The sequence below is a fragment of the Bombus vosnesenskii genome, unplaced genomic scaffold (genome assembly GCF_011952255.1).
Source record: "Bombus vosnesenskii isolate JDL3184/JDL3185 unplaced genomic scaffold, Bvos_JDL3184-5_v1.1 scf7180000013298, whole genome shotgun sequence".
NCBI lineage: Eukaryota > Metazoa > Arthropoda > Insecta > Hymenoptera > Apidae > Bombus > Bombus vosnesenskii.
Window position 1 is genome coordinate 1,554,363 of NW_022882948.1, and position 21,719 is coordinate 1,576,081.

General features: G+C 36.9%; 1 protein-coding gene across 4 annotated transcripts in view; it reads right to left on the bottom strand.

Moving 5' to 3' along the window:
* Positions 1 to 21,719, bottom strand: part of LOC117233637 (tyrosine-protein kinase Src64B) — an 86,378-nt gene that overhangs the window by 39,968 nt on the left and 24,691 nt on the right. For 2 of the 4 annotated variants that reach the window (XM_033494123.1, XM_033494120.1), the window contains exon 2: positions 1,419 to 1,485. The exons of 1 other annotated variant lie outside the window; for it this stretch is intronic. The gene's annotated coding sequence lies outside the window, so the exon portion shown is untranslated. Of the gene's footprint in view, positions 1 to 1,418; positions 1,486 to 14,921; positions 15,157 to 21,719 lie in introns of those variants that run through there. One more of the 4 variants, XM_033494121.1, reaches the window with a different exon arrangement.

The window sequence follows — 21,719 nt, forward strand, 5'->3', positions numbered from 1 at the left end:
TCGTCATCGGAGAGTGAGATCCAATTGATCGACACACGTAACGCGAAAACAAAAGCAGACGAGCGTTCAAACGGTATTTTAGTCGTCCGTGTTTTTCCATTTTCTAAATAAAGCCGCATTATAGCGGCGACGATCTACACAAAAGCGGCGCAAAAATGAATACAACCGGGCAACACGATTACAAGCAACGAAGCATACCTTTTCCCACCAGCCTGACAAAGCGTCCACGCGTAGAGAAACTTCAGGATGTCGCGGGTACAACTACAATCCCATTGCAACCAAACAACATACAGATAAAGAGAAAGAAATAAAAAGAGAAAGAGAGAGAGAAGCAGAGACATAGAATTGGATAGCGATAGAGACGAGTAACGAGTAACGAGAGAAGAGAAAAAGGGATGGCGAAAAGGATGGAGACGAAGGGGATTCGTTTAACTTTTCCAACATTACGATTCAATGGACAACGAACGACGCGGCTTTTGGAAAAAAACCATCGATCCTGGCTCACCTTACTGGTTACGGGCTCTCTTATTTTCTTTCTTATGTTTGCCTCTTCTTTCGAACGAACGCGTAAGTTCGTTCTCGCGTTTGGTCATCGAGTATGCGAGTCGCGTGTATAAGGGACTTCCTTCGTGCACTGACAATCATCGCGTGGAACGTAGTCATCGTCTGCGACGCTCGAAGACGATACCCAAGTACGTGACGATTTATGTGAACACCGGAAGCTGGTTGAACGTGAGATCGAAATCGCCGGAATCGATATGTTCGACTGATATATAGATTCTAAGGGTTGTACGGTTTACAGATGTTTTGTTTTTGAAATGTCGATTTCAAAAATTTCACAACTCGTACAATGTCTTTGATTTTCTAGCTAACGCGAGATGTGCAATTTTTGATATCTCAGCTGCTTCGATATTTTCCTCCTTCTTTTTTATTAGCGCAATCGCCAAGTTTCGTTCGTATTTCATCGAATCTCTACACTTGTCGATTGTTAAATTCGTAATCAATAACGCGCTTACGTTCACGTCGTGTTCAGTTTTAGAACACGAAATTTCCCACTTAAATCGTTTTATACGCCGTTTTAAAACTAAGAATAAGAGAATTCTCGCGGTCATTACACGATTTTAATTCTTCAACATTCGTGTATGTGTTGGGCTGGCAACTAAGTGATTGCGGATTTTGCCATTAGGTGGTATTGACAAAATCCGCAATCAATTAGTTGCCAACCCAATAAATGTGTACACCTATTTTACGATTCAATGTATATGTATGCTTAAAAATTTCATGTATGTATTACTACAAATTCTGCCAAATGTCCAAATCGGACAAATTGCGAATGTAAACAACTAAATAAAAAAAAAAAAAGTGTTACTACACGACATATGTACGTATGTACACGCCGAAAGAAACAAAGAACGAACCTCAATCTGAAGTTCGGCTCGAGTTCAGCTTCTATGACACGCGTCCTCCCTTAGCCATTGGACATTTCTGAAACACATCGTTTGCTTATATTTAGTGATTGTCGTGTGGCTATTGTATTTTAAGGCGTTAGAATACACATTTTTATCCAAATATCATTTTTGCATTCGATATTATTATTATTATCGTTACTTTTGTTGATAACAAAATTACACGTAACACTTGAACTCGAATCTTCTTTCAATTTTCTCTATTCAAAATTCTCTTGTAAGTGCCGTAAAAGATACATGTATGGTATTTTGTTCTTTAGAATCTCTGCATATAATGTTAATAAACGCGTATAATGAAAGTTGCCTTGATTATTCGTTATTTCCCACGAACCCACGCAAATTCTTCGAAATTTCATTTTTTAGCAGATTAGATTTACAAGATAAATACAATAAAATTGCTCCTATTTCTTAGATTATTCGTAGAAGATATGGAATTCAACCAAGCAAATTACACGGTGAAATCTTCTCCCTAGAGACACATATCACATACAAATGCGCTATGCTCGTCGTTTCTCGCGAAATTCTGCTGTTCCCTTTGCATTTGGTGGGTTACGATTGGCCTGATAAAAACTCATTAAAGTTTCAAATTGACCAAAGAACCGGTTCTTTGATGTCTTCCATAGAGAAGTTCTGCAGGAAGGGAATCTGCAAGTTCCGTTCAAATTCTCCACCATGTAAATGCCATACTTACGATAAAAGTTTCCCGATCGAGTGTTTCGAACTTGAAACGCGGCGATGTCCGCGTGAAATACGATCGTCAATATTCTTGCTTAAATTGAATGAAGTTATTAAACGTCCAGATCGAAGGAAATCAAGAACGTACAACCTTTGTCTTCCGGATATTACCATTGCGGATCGAGCTTTGTAATATTTAATACCTCGTTCAATTTCTTTCTTTCGAAAGATGTATACCGTGTGTACAAAATTGTTATAAGTATATTTAATTAAGAGACAGTCTAATTTCAACAATTAAAAATTCAGGAAGAAAATTATAAAGACGACGAGGAGAAAAGTTCTATAGAACGATGTTGGGAATTTTCAAATCTCGATTTTGAAAAATTTACAGGCAATTAGAATGGAATTAATGTTACTCGCTGGAATTTTCCAAGTCGTAAGCTACATAATACTACGACCAACGAATTCTTTTATATCCTTTCGGTTTTCTATTTCTTTCCTTTCACAAGGAAATCTCACGTGTTACGAGTCGGTTTGGTCGTCGTACGTACTTATCGTAAAATTATAAAATGAAAAATTAATATGTATTTTATAACGTATAATTATTGGCCATTAAATTACCGCGTAAGAATGCAGCACCGACACAAGCAACAAAGCTTAAACGCAATCAAACTCGCCACACACTCTCTTCTTCCACGTTGCTGCCAACAGTTGCAGGCGTTGATATTTTCATACTATCCAATCACGTTCCTCCACTTCTCTACCCTCTTTCAACCTTCGATGATCGTGTAAAAAAAGAAAGGAGAAGATCAGATGAAAAAAGTGAATCTGCGACGGTGATGGAACAATGCCTGGCACAGATAGTAATATACGGTGGTGCAGAAAAACAAAGGACATATCTCAAACGGGTTTTCTTCCGCCTATCGTAAGAAATATATCGTCGTGGAGCGCTTCGGGGGTTCTTGCGAGCAAAGTCGCGTGGCTTCGTGTGTATGCCCCTGAGAGATCGATAGCCTCTCCCCCGATAAGGGTAGAACGATTAACGTGGTAATGACGTAGTGAAGGAGTGCAAAGGCCCTCGAGGAAGACTCGACGGCGGCGCGGGGCGGCGCCTGGAAAAGGGAAAGGTAGGATTCGACCGACTGCGAAACGGGGAGAGGCTCGTCGGCTTGTCTCTCTCTCCTCCATCGGGCCGTGCTAATTTCAAATCTGCTCGTTGTTCCGGCCAACGCGCCGACAAAGCTTTGATGCCTCGGTACGCTACAAAAAACTAAGATAAAAAGGAAAAAAAGAGGGGAGAAAAGGAAGGAAAACGCGACAGACGAGAAGGAAGAAGAAGAAGGAACAAGGAAATTGCGATATGGATGAGAGGGGAAGAGAGAGGAAAATGTACAGTGTCAAAAATAAAGATAAACGTTTAAGGATTTATATCGAAGTACAGCGAAGTTATATGGAAGCAAGTTATAGCGAAGATAGTATAGAATGAGAAGAGCAAAGAATATCTGTAATCAACATACAATAGCTGTCGAGAGTATTCAAACGCTAATCAACATACAATAACTCACAAAGTATTGGAACACTTGTAGAAACGTTTTATGGATACACGACGGTATTTATCGAGCGAGAAAAATATGACACTATCGAACTAAAAAAAAAAAAAGAATGAAAGAGAAAAGTCACTATAGGGAAAAGTCACGTTCGATGTACTAGCGTCGATTTTTAGTGAAATTTCGCGGTTGAGTCGCCCCGCTTTGATTACCAAACACACCCTCGCCTTTTTTCTGTTGCTAACTCTCTTCCGGTAAAGCGTTTTTTTCTTTCTTTCTTTTTTTCGTCATGAATGATCCGAGTGATATTTTTAGAAGCTGTCGTTGCTCCATTTTCCTGTCACGATCACTGGTCGTTTCCGAAATATAAACGTACAATAGAAGGATGAGGGGCGAGTGTGTACGAACTGAATGTAGATGACTGGATGAAGCGATTCATGATCAGTTTTATAGAGAATATTTGTTGTCGATACGATTTGCGAGATGTTCGAAAGTGTGGAAGCTTCTGCAAGCGTTGTTTGGTGAGTAATCGTTTAAAACACGTGGATTTTTTATTTGAGAGGATCGTTGTGGATAAAAGGAAATTTCCTCTATAAGAAGAGTAGCCTGATCTTCTCGATCGGATCTTTATTCCACGATAATTTATTAATGAGATTTCTATTAAAACTTTAGAAAAACCGTCAAACTACTAAAAATAAGAAACAGTTTTCATAGAACGATAATGTACAAATAAAACAACTTTTCATCGAGCAGCGAATACTTCTGAAAAAGAAAGAACGGTGATACGTGTTTTTCAATTTAATTTAATATTGTATCAATGCAATCGGCTATGTAATCTAAATTGAACGTCCTATTAATGTATTCCCTCCTATACGTATTCCACCTAACTTCTACAGTTTATCCTAGATATTATGCACGTGTGTTATCGCGCATAAGCTCGAAATATAGATAAACGCAATAGATAAGAAACGAAATAGATAAACGTGTTCTTGTTTTATTCCATATCGAGCACATTAACATATTCTATTGAGAATAAAAACTGAAAATATATATATGGGGGAGAGAGAGAGAGAGAGAGAGAGAGAGAGCAACCGTTTCCATTGTGTATTACGTTAGTCTTTTAAATATCATACTGTATGTATATCGGGAATTTCGTTGCATAATCGGATTAAATTTCCCATTAGCGCGTTCCACATATAGTTTGTATTTTGTATAACAACGTATTACTTTGGATAAATTCTGTCAAATTCAGAATAGGATTATTATACGTGCCGTATCGGTAAAATATTGTATTCTTTCTTTTAATACGAAACTAACAACTGTTGGGTGTTTTTGTATTTTAATTTACATCGATGGTAAGGTAAGCGTATCCCGAGGAATTTTCAAAATAGGATTATTATCCACGCTGTACCTATTAATGAAATATTGTGTTCGTTCTTTCAATATGAAATGTTTAACTTTCTCAGTTTGAGTTTCTCTGTATATTAATTTAAATGGCAAGATAAACGAATTCTGGCAAATTTAAAAATTATTCTCTCTTTAGAAACAATTACAAATTTTTAGACATTCTAATATTTTGATGTATACAATCGTTGGTTTTCATTAAAATATCGTACGATCGATATAATGGCGTTGTTAACAGCCACGGAGGTATTCAAATACATTGAAAGATTCAGACACCCATGGACTGACAGACTGCAGCTGTTTAAGCATATTTATATTCTTATCAACACGAATAAAGAAATAAGACACAACAAGTATTATAACGAGTATTATTCTTTGGATATTTTGTATATTTTTACATATTACCTGCATCCTATAAAGAATTCACAGTCTACTAATTGTACATTACACTCTCGTACAACGTTTAAAAGCCTCATATAGAATACTGAAATTCCACAAGTACAGAGTGTTAGAATAGGAAATCGGATTCAGAGAATCGTGTATATTTTACGACTAATTTCTATGTTAACCATCCACTTGGAAAACGACACATTCCCCAGCTATTAACGACAGCGAATGCATTGAAATTCTAAGGCTCCATCCACACTATCGTTTCGTTCTCGGTTCCATCACATCCCTGCGTGTCCACAGTTGTTTTCCATCCACGTCATCGCACCGATCCGCCCTCGATTCGGTCAAATTATTATCCCGTACTTTCAATTATACGTACTCACACCGACAGTAACGACCGATCTCACCTCCGATCCCGTCGCTCCAACGATTCTTGGGAAGAATATTTTACTGCAGCGAGATCGGATTTGTTGGAAATTGATCCGATAACGTGAACGCACCACATGCATATGCAGATAAAATAATATATCAACGGGCGATTGTAAGCGATAAAACGCAATATATATCTCGCTTGTCTGTGTGCTATGTCGTAGCGATTAGCGACTGCCAACTTACCATCAACGCACGACACGTGTAAAATCCACGAAAGACAAAATAATTCACAGTTAACTGAGTTTGACGAGTATACACGTCGAACGAAAGCTTTATTTCGCTGCATTTGACGCGTATATTCGTCGTCGCTCCTATCTGATCTAATCCCATGACAGATTTCTGAAATTAAATCCCGCAGTTGACTGGTTAACACGTCCTCGTCATATAGCAGAAGCAGAAACGTTAACAGTTAGACGATATCTTTTTCATAGATGAATGACATTCCGTTTAAAAATCTATTAAGAATTTAAACAAACTGAAAATTAATTAACAAAGAATGAAGAAAATATGAGTTTCTATTAGGCGAGCCGTAGCAACGCTCGAAAAATCATGGGTTGCCTGACGGTAGATCGAGAAACGCGTTCGCTCTTCGTTCTATCGACTCAGATTCGATCCTGCTGCAAGCAAAATATTCTTTCCAAAGATCGTCGTGGAGACGAGATCGAACCAGGAGCGAACCGATAGTGTGGATCGAGCCTAAAAAGTCGAAACGATGAAATGCAATTTTCCTCGCTAGGATGCACTTCAACTCGAGAAACGCACGGCGACTACAAAATGAATCCCTCAAAGTAGAAGGTATTCGTGACGATAAACTTTGCCAAGAACAAGCTTGAACAGTCGTTAACTTGTCAGTGAAGACATAACGAGCGTATACACGCATACAGCTTACGTAGTTACGCGCGTATTGCGTGGCAATTAGAACTAGGTGCTATTGGTCCAACCAAATTGTCGATATTTATCCGCTAATGGAACCATATCGTTAACCAATTGGCAATCAACGTTAACTAGAAGATACTTCGAATAACGAATGAATCCATTTTATGATATGGATCTTTATTCGAATTATTCGCTGTTCGTGAATAACGAATTAATTAGGTCAGTACTGAATACGTATGGATCCTGATGAACGACCTAAATATCAACAGTTATTTGTAACATATTAATGATTTGACGTACATGACGTACTTTTCTCTTATATCGAAATTCGAAGACGAATATATCAGCCTCTCGGATATCAAATTTTCTATGAAGTTGTTTATTCCATAAAAAAAAAAAAAAAAAAAACGAAAAATAAAATAACGAGGAACAGGTAACGTGTAACGTCTATATAACTTGTATATGATTATAATAATAAAGTTAGTAAAAGAGCAGGAGACTTTATTCAAGCAGTAAATAAACGAGTAATAAATAACGAATGAAACTTCGTTCCTTGCTTCGATAAACGAATAAATGCTTACAAATAGCATTACAATTAACAAAATAACGAATGAACGATTAATAAATAAAGTTGTATTTCTTACTTAATAGACAAACCAATAAGAAGAAAGAGAGAAAAGGAGTTATAACGAAGCGATGGATGGTAAGAAATAAAATTACATTGACTATCTATTATTCGACTAAAAGTTCATTGCAATAAATTGTACACCGTGAACCGGATACACGCATACCGATGATTAGAGACAGAGGTGAAAAAGTTGACTGATCGTGACGGAATGGCAAAGGTATTATCGATCGATAATAATCGTCGTTCGATCTACAAATTTATATTCAATCTCGACCTACATACAGTCAGCCGACTTTCGTGCGGTTGCACCATAAGGAAAGTTCCCGGAGAACTGAGAAAATTGCCAATAAATTTTCGCACGCGCCGCTTCCTCGCGTTACGTAGTCCGCTGTCGTTATTAATTCGGTCGTTGTACTCGCTACAATCGATCGATTCGTTTCCAGAAGAACCAACCGGTCGCCGATTTGCACAACTCACTCTGTGTGTGTATGACGCGCACAAAATTCGTTTCGTCCCTTTGATCGATTGAAATTGCGCGCGCGGCGTTCTGTTGTTGGCCACTGGTCGCTGCCCTTCGAAAGTATATTTCTTCTTTCATTTTTTCGATTAACAGATGTGCGAGTTGTCTTATTTGAGAAATATATTTCGAGTTCGAGGTTTCTTCAGTTCGTTGCAATGAATTTTCTCGACAATGAATAAAAATGTATTTTTATTCCATTAATAAGAATATATTAGCGAAGATACGATTTTCAACGATAAACATGAATACATATTTTTATTTTATTAGTAAGAATAGTACGGTTCACGTGTATTACATTCAAATCGAAGAATTCGTGATAAGAACCCCGATTCGTGTTTTTCGTTTTCTACGAAAGCGTCTTTAGTTTTCCAACGTATTTCAATTTTTTTCAATAAAATATCATTCGTACTACGCGATTACTACAAGTGTATTTGTAATTATATTTCGATAGAATCGTATTTAAATAAATCATGAAGCTGTGAAACTATTAGATGAGTTACTTTAATAGAACGGCTTTAATTCATTCGACAACAAATCAGAAAAACGTAGATCGTTTTTCATAAAAGCAACTTCGTTATATGGTAAGTCTCAAAGTAGGTCTAACTCTGGCTACAAATTTGATTACGGTTATATTTGTCACAGAAGAAGATTGTTTACAGAAGAAAGAAAAAAATATTACGGATATTACAGGAAAATACAATATGATAACAGAAGATATATTAAAAAGAAGAAAACAAATAGATTATATCGCACGACACGACAGAAGGTTAAAGTATACCTGCGTATTTTAATACTTCCTCGTAATGAAAACTTTGAGAAAATATAAAAATTCTGCGTGGAAAGTTTAAAGAGGATGAAAAAACACGGAAGAAAAATATTGATTGAACGTATCAGAAAGCTTGATTGCTTCGAGTCATTTTAACCGTGATCGCAAGAGAACACTCCCCCGGCATTAAGTTCGCTAATCTCTTCCTCAAAGCTTTTTAATCTTCAGCTCGAACCCTTTATCTGGTATCGACAGTTTGTTGTACAACGCCTTTGTAATCGGTGCTCTCCGTCGTATTATCGTTCGCGATTTACTTTTAACGGCTGTAAAATTACTGTTAACGGCCCTTTCATGATGCAGGAAGCGGAAGAAGCAAGATTGAACTTAGGTCAACGGTACGCCATACCACAAGTCTAACTAGCCTCAACTTTCCGCACGAAAATTTATCATTGTTTAATACGGTTAAGTTCGTTGTTAATGACCAGACAAGAGACACAGCGAGTTCATTTTCGAAGTTGACCATAAAATTTCGTGATTCAGTTTGGTAACTACAATAGTGCCATTTATGCTCCTTGCACAATTACATATTCACGCGAGTTGATATCTTCATAGCAATGCAATCTTGAAGGTCTATAGTCTATTAACGAATAGATAGGAATTTTGGAAAATGAGAAATGTAAGAATCATAAACAAATAACGTAGTAATAAAATGTAACAAAGAGCGATAGGATTATACGTATGTAAAGGAATAAGTAAGAAAAGAAGGAGAATATTGAAAAAGGGTGAGAAAACAAGACGAATACTTAAGTGTAAATAAGAAAATGTAAAAATAATAAGAAAATAATATAATAAACGTACGAAATAAGAAAGTTTGTAACTATAAGAAAGGTAAAAAGATATTCTTCAAAAAAAATAGATAAGAATTCTGGCATGGTTTTGTATGAATGAAAAAGAACTGATTCTCGTTCTCGTTCAGTTTTCGTACGCGACCTACGGTAATACGGAAAATCTGTCTCGAGCACAGGTTGGTTCTAACGACGATTTTGCAGGTTATTGAGTTCCGTTGTGCAGACTTGTCGCGCGGTTTGCATACTGAAAAGACGCTTTCACACGACGATTCGTGAACGTTCACAAGGATGACTGCGATTAAAATAGATCCAGCGAGAGTGAGGAATTGTTTCCATGCACGGAGTGGTTCGCCGGTAAATTTGAAACGCGAAATGATTGAAATAGGCGAACGTAATCGACTCGTTTCAAATATCATTGCAATTCTTCCAGTGAAGACCGAAATCATTCGAATCGTTAAACTTTGAATGCGACTAACCTTATTTATGCTAAAAATAGATTTGTCTGCACGATGAAGAAGGAAAGTACAGGAAGCTTTATACTTAAATATCATTTTGATGGAGTAATTTTCAAAGCTGTAAATTTTTTATCTATTAAACGGTGAATATTTAAATAAAGAAACTATGCAAAATAATTGCACAAAAATGACCAAATTCCTATATTCTAACGAAACTGAATGCTACGAGTGAAAATTTGGTCTTGTTTAAATGTAAATAACCACATCCATAGATGTTGTATAGTACAGAGTCGTGACACGGTTCTCAATGATCTCAATGATCTAAATGACTATGATTGTAGCGGAAAGAGCATCAATCTCCTCGAAAGAACAGCCGAGAGAAAGTTCAAGCCAGCTTATTTGTTGAGACTGAGCAATAAACGAAGGTAGTGCTGCATAATTTCGAGCCAACTAGAGATCCAATTACTCGATCCTAATTAATCACTGGACTACATACTGCTTACTGCTGACTGACAAACAACTCCTGACAAGTGAATTCTTGTTCTCAAATCCTGTTTTCCAACATACTTGTGCTTTAGACTGCCTCCTCTCGACAAACAGCTCTTGTGCTAATAACTACCAACGAATAGATGCAAACTTTGCTTCAAACACTTCCATTTTAACTACTAAAAACTATTTCATTGTTTAGATACAAATGTAACTTTGCCTTTGCGTATAATATATTACTAGACTGTGGATATTTATGGATTCACGGTAAATCTTTAAATATAATATGCAAAAATGTATTGAAATATTTAGACCATTTGTTGCAGCGTTCAATAGATCAAACAATTTTCTGCCTACTTTCCGTTTCTTTAATTATATTCACAAGAATCTGAATTATCCGCAGTCTATACACATAGCCATTACTTTGCTACTGCAAACAATAAGAACAGAAATACATCTTGTAGTTACAAAATACAGAAAATACTGTGATACTTCGCTATTAAACGTGATAAAAATTAACAATTCCATTTCGCTATTAAAAAACGATAAAAGCTACAATTATATTTCGTTAATACGAACGATGAAAGTAGAAATTAAACAACAGCCTAATCTATTTTCAAACCTCACTGTACGTACTTTGAAATATGAAAACAGTGCGGAGAAAAATGCCCTTTCTTTTTCACTACAGTAAACTGGTCTACAATTATTCGAAAAGCACCAAAAAAAAAAAAAGTAAATTCCAAATACATCCGTAAATCATCCAAATCTAAACGATTTCTCCTCGAATACCTATTCAAACATGCAATCGTATTTTCAAGTTATCGCGTATTCAAACGGGAATAAATACGTAAGAATGGATATCGGAATGAGTAAACTTTGTCGATTCACCAATGTACCTGGACTTCCCAGAATAAATATGTATGCGGATAAAACGACCATTCAAACAGAGCATCGAGATTCGATCGTTGGATAGCGAAATTTTCGTTAGCTGATTCGAGGTTTCCGGAACAGTCGGCCACCACCGAAAGGTCAGTCGCTCGATGCGGAAATCGTGTCGGTGCTGTGGCCAGTCGGCGAAATAACGAAAATTCAGCGACGTGTGTTGGAACACCTGGCTGATTCGCAGGCTGAGAAGGTGCTCGCCCGCACGAATTTAATTCTTTCGAACCGAATCCAAATTTCATTCTCAGCCTGTCCGCCTTTCCCGAGTAATCGTCGATCCGTGTGCCGTACCGGAAACTCGCCACGACAGCGACGTTCGCGTTTCGTAATACACTTGCCCATGAACAATTACCCGCGAATAAAAAAGCTTCTGCTTTTGGATCGTACAACGAAATTTACTTTTCCATCAAGTTCTACGCGAGGAATTTTTAGGACGATAATTAAATTAGTGTTGGCCGAATTTTCATTACGTGCTATATTTTATATTGTTCGTCCTATTTTATTTAGTTAAAATGTCCTATCTATTACCTCGAAACTGAAGAAATCTGAATGTTTATTATTTTCTTTATGCTATCTTTGTTTTTCTTCGATTTAAGATACTTAGCCTTATTATTCGTTTTCTTTTTCTTTCGTTGTTATTGGCTTTTTTTATTGTTCTTATTTAGACGATACGAAACACTGGGAACTTCAAATATTTTAACATATCTAAAATAAAAATAAAATACATATCTGAATATGTTTGAAATAAAATGAAAATATGATAACATTACTTAAGTGATAATATACAAGAGATCATTCGAATATAAAGTTACATGAAGAAGACCATTTTCATGTGAAATATGTTAATAAAATGGATATTTCTTCGTCAGAAGGCAATGTCCCCCTAATGGAAATCATACATAGTATTCTATACTCCGTCCACACACATCATGTACTAAGTACGTATTAAATCTTGATTTCGTCAGCGTCCAATTCATGGCCTACCCTTACGAGCCACAAAATGTGACCACATGTGTCCCACTAATTTCATCGTTATGTGTTATATACTGCTAGATACAACCTAATAGCACGCGCCTCTAGGTCGTGCAATAAAATACATCCTACACATATTTCCATATTGTACTGACATTATAAATGTGTAGGTAACGAATCGATTAAGGACTAAGCTGATATACCGGAATAATTAAAATTTCAAAGTATAATGACGCTCAAACGAAAATATTATAGAAAAATACGGGCTGCAATTTAGGATAGAGATGCAGTCACATTTTCCAATCTGAACAATATACAAATGTAGATAAATTTAATGACAGTACGTGATGCTGCATTTCGAACGATGTTTATGCTTTTAAAGGAGATTGACGTTGGAATTTATTTATTAATCAATTCAGGCGTAACTAAAAAAAAATAACACAACCGCTACAAATATGTAAACAAGTATCTTTTTCTAGACATTAAAAAAATTCAGAAGAGACGAAGAGATAAATTTTATCTTATAAATAACGTATCGTTCCTATGTATAATCGCTTTAAAAATATCGTTAATTCTAATTAGATGAAAACGTACGTGTGTAAATAAGCGACAACATTTTAATGTTAAGAATAAGAAGTACCCAAGTTCGCGCGTCATTTTATTCAACGGTTCAAGAGTAAAGACTCATCCATAATAGGATTCAATATTCAAATACTTCAAATGACCCCAACCAAACACTCAATCGTATTGAAACAGGCAAGCGTCTCGTTTCTCTAACTTAAAAGGAGCGTCGAATCTATCGGTGACAAAAAGCAAAGTAAGCTGTTTGTCCGAAAATAGAGTCTGGTTGTTCAGTGGCGCGAAAGAGGAACGCGAAGAAGCCCGATCGGAAAATAATCCGACGGATCCCTGTCGCGTCAAATTCGGGGTTTCTAGAGCACTCGGACACAGTTTTTTAAAGGTCGACAACCTTTCCACCCTGCGTCATTGTTGAGTTACGTTGGTACTCCCGTTCGATATCGCTAAAATGCTATTAGGTCGATCCCAAAACGACTTCCTGGCGAGTTTTCGCAGCTCTTTCCAACTTCGTTTCCATCTGCTTCGCTTTGCCCGTGAGCACGGTTTCCAGAAATTTACGAGACTTTCCTAGGCAAACTCGGAGAACGTGTTCCCTCCAGAAACGAAATTCTACAGAAAAAGCGGAGGGCGCGTTTGCGAAATAAAATAGCCGTAAAGTTTCTCAGCGACAAACAGTTGGTTCCCTGTCGATGTCGTTTGTCCCAGATTGATTTTGCAACTCAGACGACCGTGCTTCCATTTTGTTTGATAAACGCCGATAAGTTTCGACGTGAATAACGATCTATACGTGTGTTCGATCTAATTCTACTTTCTTGTTTCGCACTATGGCTCCCTCTTACGCGATAATTCAGTTAATAATAAACGAACTCTTGATGTTTGCGTAAATTCATATCTTTACGAATATACGAGCCGTTAGCAGGCTAAAATCATTAACTACACTTTTTGAAATTTTTGAAATCTTCCTGTCAGAACTCCCGATCGATGTATATCTTATAATAACATATTTTAATAACATAATTTCATCGATTTTGTCTACTTCTTCTTTTGTGAAGTAATACGTATATCTCGCAAAGTTCTGGGATTATGCTGATATTAAATGCTGAGATTTCTTTGACTCACAATTTTTGTTACAGTGTTCATCAACTTGCCCACTTCGTGGCTAGATCGTTCGCTTCCCACATGCCACGGGGCACCGTGTCTTCGAGTGTTCACGAATTTAACTGAGTGTACCTGAGTATACCCGAGTGTATTTGAGTATATCCGAGTATATCCGAGTGTACCCGAGTGTATTTGAGTATATCCGAGTATATGCGAGTGTACCCGACTGTACCTGAGTATCCCGAATGCATCCGAGTACACCCGAATCATCGGTACAGTGTAAACGATCCTCTGTGGCAGACACAAACATAAGAGATCGCACCCTTGTCGACACTCCAAAACTAACATGCATGACTCTTATTGCCAGAACCGCAGTAGTCCTTAAGTCCTTATGAGTATCACCACTCAAACCCTAGGCCTAAGCCTAAACCCTGATGATACATTCCCACTATCGGCGATACAATATTTATTGAAATAGAACGACGAATAGAGCATAGAACTCATGATGCATTGAGCTAGACACGCGTGTCTCCTCTATAAAAGAATCGACGTTTACATATTCATATCCACGCACCAAACTTTTGAACTCTCATCCGTCTAGGTACAACTGTAATCAAGGAAATAGAAGCTAAAAATAGAGGTTCATTGCATCCATTAAATATCACAGCCAGCAATCTACTTCGAATATTTTCCTATATTATGGTATGTACATCTTGTACAATTTTACACCTTTGAATTTTTCATAAACGCATAAAAATCTATAGTGCATTAATAATATTACTTCGCCAACACAAAAGAACCCTGATTTCTCTGTCACGACAAACATCCAATACGTACAGTGACTTTATCTTTTCGCGAGGTGACACCAGGAAGGCTTCCGGTTATCGTTCGATCTTCTTCGACTTCTTTTCTGCGTGCAACAAAGACAAGACTCTCCAAGGTACGTTGTACGTTCCTTTTGTCTAAACGCCGACATTATGGCTGACCCTACTTTTCCCTACGCCACTGTGCAAAAGGTTGGAGGGTAAAGTAAGTAGGCACTTCAGCGAACTATTGATAGCACTAGCCAACCGTGGTCTTTCAAAGATTTGTCTCGCTCTCTTCTGTTCCCGGTTCGAACCTGGTTTCGCCCCTCTTGTTGCGTGTGTTACACACACACCAAGTTAAACACCCGTTCACAGAAGTCTTAACTATGTAACGGTTGTGTTATTTTCATTACTAACTAACGATCTAACTAGACAATACGCTCGGCTTTTATTTCATTCCGTATAATGCCTGTGCGCTCAATATCGCGCTGGAGAACGATCGTTGCTCGCCGTACTATACTACCAGCCCGAGCGTCAGGTTTCTCCTATTGCTTATTGTCAGTGGAAGAGCTATGAATTTTTTAGAACACTCCAATGGTGTGTTTCCAGGATAAAAATACTCTGCTTTTGCTACAATTCCATGTTATCGAGATATCAAGGGTTTTTGCGTTTTTCCGCTAATTACACGACAAATGTTTCATTCTTCCCTTTTTCCTTTTTTCTCTTCTTTTTTTCGTTACTATTATAGTGGTTAGAAGAAGTATTCGCATACGCTCTTATTTTTTAACGCAGACTTCGAATGCGATTTCGAATATCTTATAAGTTTTATTTCATAACTTTTATGGAATACAGGAATCTTTTAATTTTGTTTATCGAATATTTCAGCAGATTAATTGAAAAACCATTTACTTTCCCTAAAGGACTTTTCCTCGCGAATAAAAATTTCCAATTGACCAGTGATTAAAGGAGCGAGTGATTCAAGTTTCTCAGATACAAGAGATTGAAATATCCAACCGCAATCTTACGCTAATTAAACGAAATATTCAGCCAGGTGGCTTGTAATTAATCGATGAATGTGCGCATTATATCTTTGATTTTGCGATACGTACAATGAACATTTTCTTGAAAATAAATTCACGACAAGCACGTGTATTATTTCGATTGTACGCGTACAATGTATACAAGGTAGGTGCACAGGTCGCAAACCGCATGCTCGATAACGAATAACCTGCCATATACAGAATATTCGAACAGAGTCGAGGCGAACGCGTACGCGTTTCGCCGTAATTACGATTCTCGATATTGTTTTCGGTCGCATTATTAGTTCGAATTCCGGCGAAAACCACCGAGCATCACGGGAACGATAAATCGATGAGATCCTGACGTAATAGGAATCGATTAACGACCACGCACAGCGTGCTACATATTACTATCCTTATCGACGTTTATCATTGCAAGATGATCGCACGAAGTTTAAAAAAAATTGCTTTAATCATTAAATACGTGCGATATTGATAATACAATTGGTTCTGAAAAAATGATTCCGAATGAATAAATGTTTGTCTTTCTATCCCCATAATATTATTCGACTTATATGCGAACATAAATATCCATCTAATTAAATTCACTCGTTTCCACGATGCCTACATATATATGCGTTTAGTATTATGAAATAGAATGTTATATACGTAAGTGCATTGTACTTGCGCGTATTATCTTAGAAATCTATCGATTTAGTAATTTTCTTTAATGCAACGGTAGAAGAACGTTAAATAGAAATGACAAATAGAAATCTTATAAATAATTGAGAGCAGAAGGGGAAAATTAAAAATAAATTGCAAACAAGCTAGAAATGAAAGCATGGCACTCGGAAAATCAATAGTAAAAAGTAAAGGAATAAAAATACTGTAATTAGAAAGGAAATAGGAACGTTTCCAATAGATTGAAGACAAAACGTCTTAGGATTTTTTCCAGCAGTATAATCGATGTCTTGTTTCCAGAATACAAACAATCGTATCGCTCGTATATAGGGGTGAAAAAGAAAAGGAAACGAGCCGTGTAATACAAACCAGACACGAAACCCATATGCTTCAATTTCCGTGCACTACCCGGCGGAAAAGGAAACAAAACTAACGGCGCGCGATTAAAAACGGATAGTATAACCCTCGTGTTTAATTTCCCACCCTTGCCGTGCTATGGCAGAGCTGATTCGACTGGTAGAATCGAATCGAATCGAATCGAATGAAACTTCCTTTCTTCCTTTCTCGCCAGATAGATAGGACATACAGAGGAAATGTAGATTTAAGAGTATCGAGGAATCAAACAGTTAGAAGATGTAAAAAAGCATATACTTATGTGTCATCAGAATTATTAAATCACCCTATGAATCATATCTTTGTAATATGTTATATCCTGTATACTAATGAAACGTATATCTTTTAAATTGTTACGTAAACGTTATCTACTGATTGCTAGTAACAAATATAACAATAGCATATCGGTAACAATAATTAAAACGATAGATAATCACCGATGATATACAAATTACATAAAACCAAAGAATCTCCAAACTTGTCGAGGTGTATATCAAACGCGTTGGTTTATTTATTAAAGAGACGAGTGATAAAATTGCAATAGTGTATGTTAAAATCACTGCAAGTACAAGTACAGAAATAATGTATACCAGCCGTAATCGTCGCTCGCTCAATGCTACTGTTCGACTCTACGCTCACTATTCGACTGTATGGCTCGCTATAATGACTCGTTATTATGACTGTCCTAGAGAGCACGTTCGTCTATTTGTATCGACAAGTGTTATTACAAAAAGTCCAAACGTAACTCCGGTTGACGATTACAAATAACAGCGATAATATTTTGTCCGGAGTTCATTTACCTTTGAACCTAGCAAACCAAAACAACGTTGGTATTCCAAGGTACAATAATATGAGTCTCTCCCGATACAAATGTTCCGTTGATTCATATGCCTCTACATTGTATCATCCAAAGGCAAAATTTCAAGCACTCAGCAGTATTTTCATAAATCACGTTTTAACCCGAATTCAAAGGTTCTCACCAATCTGACCGAAACATTTGCACGATCCTGCTGACAAATCCATATTCGCCTGTAGCTCCTCGCGCAAGTTGTCCAATATTTTTCGTAAACAAGCATCAGAGCGGATGCACAAGCGACGCCGGGATACGCATCGACCGAACGAGTGCAACATCCAGTTGCCAGCAAGCACGAAACACTTCCCTATAGTTTATCCCGCTTGCTCGTCTATTTGCTCCCTATTTTCTGGCTGGTGGCACAAAGTTCCTGCGCGATGCATACCGGGACCGTGGAAAGTTGTTGAAAGAACGGGAAAAATGGCGCGGTAAAAAGCGGAGGACGGCCGAGTTTCCGTCTTCCCGTTTTATTATCTAGTCTCCGTGTAATCTCTCTACCCTTTCTTTATCTCCCTTCTTCTCTTTCTGTCCCCTCTTTACCCCTTATTATTTTTTCTTTCCTTCTTTTCCCCTCAGTCCCGCTGGGATCGTGTTTAACATTTTTACGTGTATTCAACTGGTTGCCGTTCAGCAGGGTTTCGTGCTCGAAAACTTTAATAAACGAGCCATCCAACCGTTCGTTCGCTCTTTTCTTTCTTCGTCTCGTTTCCACCCTCTGTTGCTACGATGAAAGCGACGCGAAGGCGGAGGATCGGTGACTCTGTCCTCCTCTCGCGCGCATTAGCGCGCCCCGCAACTGTGCTGTTCTCCGTCTGTCCCGCCGCTTTCGACTCTTTGGGACACACGATCGATCGATATCCATTCCCCGGGGGGAGACGAATTTTCGCACGGCAACAAGATATATCCGGAGGAAATAGGCCCGCGACATTAATAGACACCGGCAACATAGTAACACCCTTTACGTCTCTATCGGTCTTGAGCGGGATTATCACGATTTTCCACGAATGCATATATTTATAATATACAGAGGTATCGAGTTGGATGATAGGGTCGTTCGCGTTTCTTCAGAAAAGCGTCGAAGATCGTTTGCTGTTGTGTGGAATTTATTCAATTAGCGACGCGTTTTATTATTCTTTATAAATGCGTTAACGATTTATATGTTGTATATTTTGAAAGATTTTTACAGATGCATCTCAATGTGTATATTTTTATATTTTTCAAAGTATTTTACATTTTCGAAATATCGAAAGAAATATCGTATATCGTTAATTTGCTGATTCATATCGATTTATATCGTCTATGGCTTCATACAGTTAATTACTCACGTTCAGACTGTAATTTCAGACTGTAGTTCTTATTTCTGGTAATGGATTCTCTTAATTTATGGTTGCAATCAAACATATACAAATGAAATTAAAATACAACATCAATAGTATCTCTTTGTTTAAACTGAGTATAGTTCATTAAAATCCACGTAGAATTAAAAGTATTTTCTCGACAGCTTAATGTATGAAAGTTGAACAAACGTTCGATTAATTAAAACGAAATTGGCGCTTGAAAAAGAACATGTGTACTTCGATTTGTAATTTCTCTTCTTCATTTCTGTGAAATCAATCTAACAATTTGAGAAAATAACGTATGATATAATGATTCTTGTCTTATTTCCTAAAGAAGAATGTTCGATATAAATAATACAAATAATCTCCTTGCATTGATTTCCTCGATAAAGAAAAAGCTCATCGACACAATTTAATTCGATAAATAATTAAACGAACCATTCACATCGTCGTATTTGTTTAATCAACAGCAATGAAACCTTATCGATTTGAAAGTAATCAATATAATGGAGCATCTTCCGTGAAATTGTGTTTTAATTTTCTCACCACCGTTAATCCTCGAAGAAATCCTTTAATCTGTTTTTCCTTTTATCCTAAGTCTTATAGGACACAAGAAAACAGGAGGGAAGGAAGAAGAAAAGAAATACGAACGGTATATTTTTAAGTGGTCTCAGCTGGAGTTAGCTCTAAGATTAGATAATAAACTCTTCGTTTTCTATTTCATCTAACATCTAAATCCTACGAATTCTCTCTAAGTTATGACTGTGTGTTCTTATGTATACATAGACGATTTAACATAAACATCTAAACTCGAATAGACAACCAATCGAAAAGTATCAAGAATGGAATTTTCTCGTAGTCACACAATTCTCCTCGACTCTGCAGATAAAAATCGAACTTTCGAAAATTCTCCGATTCTTTTGCAATACTCCTTTCGCGTATATTTTTCGTTAAATAACGTAGTTACGCAACGAGCTATTATTTCCTGATTCTATTGTAGAAACTGATTAATTACAGTAAAAAGTGTTTTAGCTACTTGCATTTAACGAATAACTAGGATATAACTAATTTTTATCACGATGTTTGCGATGGATAGAATATATCGACAGTGTATAAAGGGACGACGAAAATAACAAATAGCTTATGGTAATTGCAAACGTTTTATTCCCCGATTAATCACGTAACAATTACTTGGTCCTACAATTAGTAACCGAATAAACGAGGACGTTAGATAAAGAGGAAAAGCGTTAAAGCAATTTTCACCATCTTAATGTTTTTAACAAGAAAAGAGTCCTAAGTGTTTCCTTCCTATATCGTAACTTCTTTTGCTGTAGCATATACGCACGTCACTATGCTCTTTACCGCCACGTGTAAAATATTAAACGCACGAACGTTTTGTAATTTTACATTATAAAATTATAAAAGATACATTCAATAGTATTTTAACAAAAGATATTATTACGAATAGAAAACAATATAATAAATCATGTTCAAAATACAACGACTAGTATGAAATAAATTTTTTAGAATTTTTTAAAATTTCATGACGCAAATCGTTAATAAGTAAACATATCGTACATTACAGCCAAAGACTTTTATCTCATCTCCACTACACGATAACAGAAATACATTTCACGGCCCCTAAAAACTGTATCAAACTGTTTGTTAAAAATTTCGCAAAAAAAAAGCCAACGCAATTTCCCAAAATCCCCACAATTATCGGTCGTACCATAATAATCTATTGGAAACTTCCTCTCCGAGAGAATTCTTCGCCAGACTAGCAGGCGATCGTGCAACAATGTATTAGGGATGATCAGCGAATTCGAGACACGTTTTGTCCAATGGCCCTGATAAACACGTGCGACCTGCCTCATGGATCAGAAAAGGAAGAAGTCTGGACGTATTCCTGGCTCGGAATACGGCCGACCATTAACGAACTGCCCCGTGTTCAATTGAAAGAACGCACAACTTCGCCAGGGGTAAAATTCGTGGAGCACGTGGTCGCCAGATGCGCCTCAAATTGGTCCCAGAAATCATCAGGCCTCCTTTATATTATATTATGATAACTGACTAATGGCAAACAATTTTTTTGTTTCGGCGGATTTTCAGTAAAGTATTTGAATCGCTAAGCTCCTTTAGCTTTTAATCCTGTTACATTCTTTTACTTATTTTCGATCTAAAGCTTCCAACTAGAGTTTTCTAATATCTTCAGTCGAATAAAATACGAACAAAATGTTTACCTTCGTTTATCAGAATCTTCAACGAAGCGTTTGCATTATCCCTGCTGTATTCTTTCGGTCACTATATTTTTCTAACATTGGAAAATATCTTCGTAATAGTCTCTAAAATATCTTCAAAATAGTTGTTTTGAACGATTCACGAACTTATGTAAATCACTCATTTTTAATTTCTTGTGGGTGATTCAATATACCGTATGTGTGTATCTATATACAGCTGGAAAGATTTCAAAAGCTGCAAATTGTTCAGTGCATATTTCAATCGTCGTAGCGTAAACTATTTTGTGCTATAGTGCAACAAAAATGGTA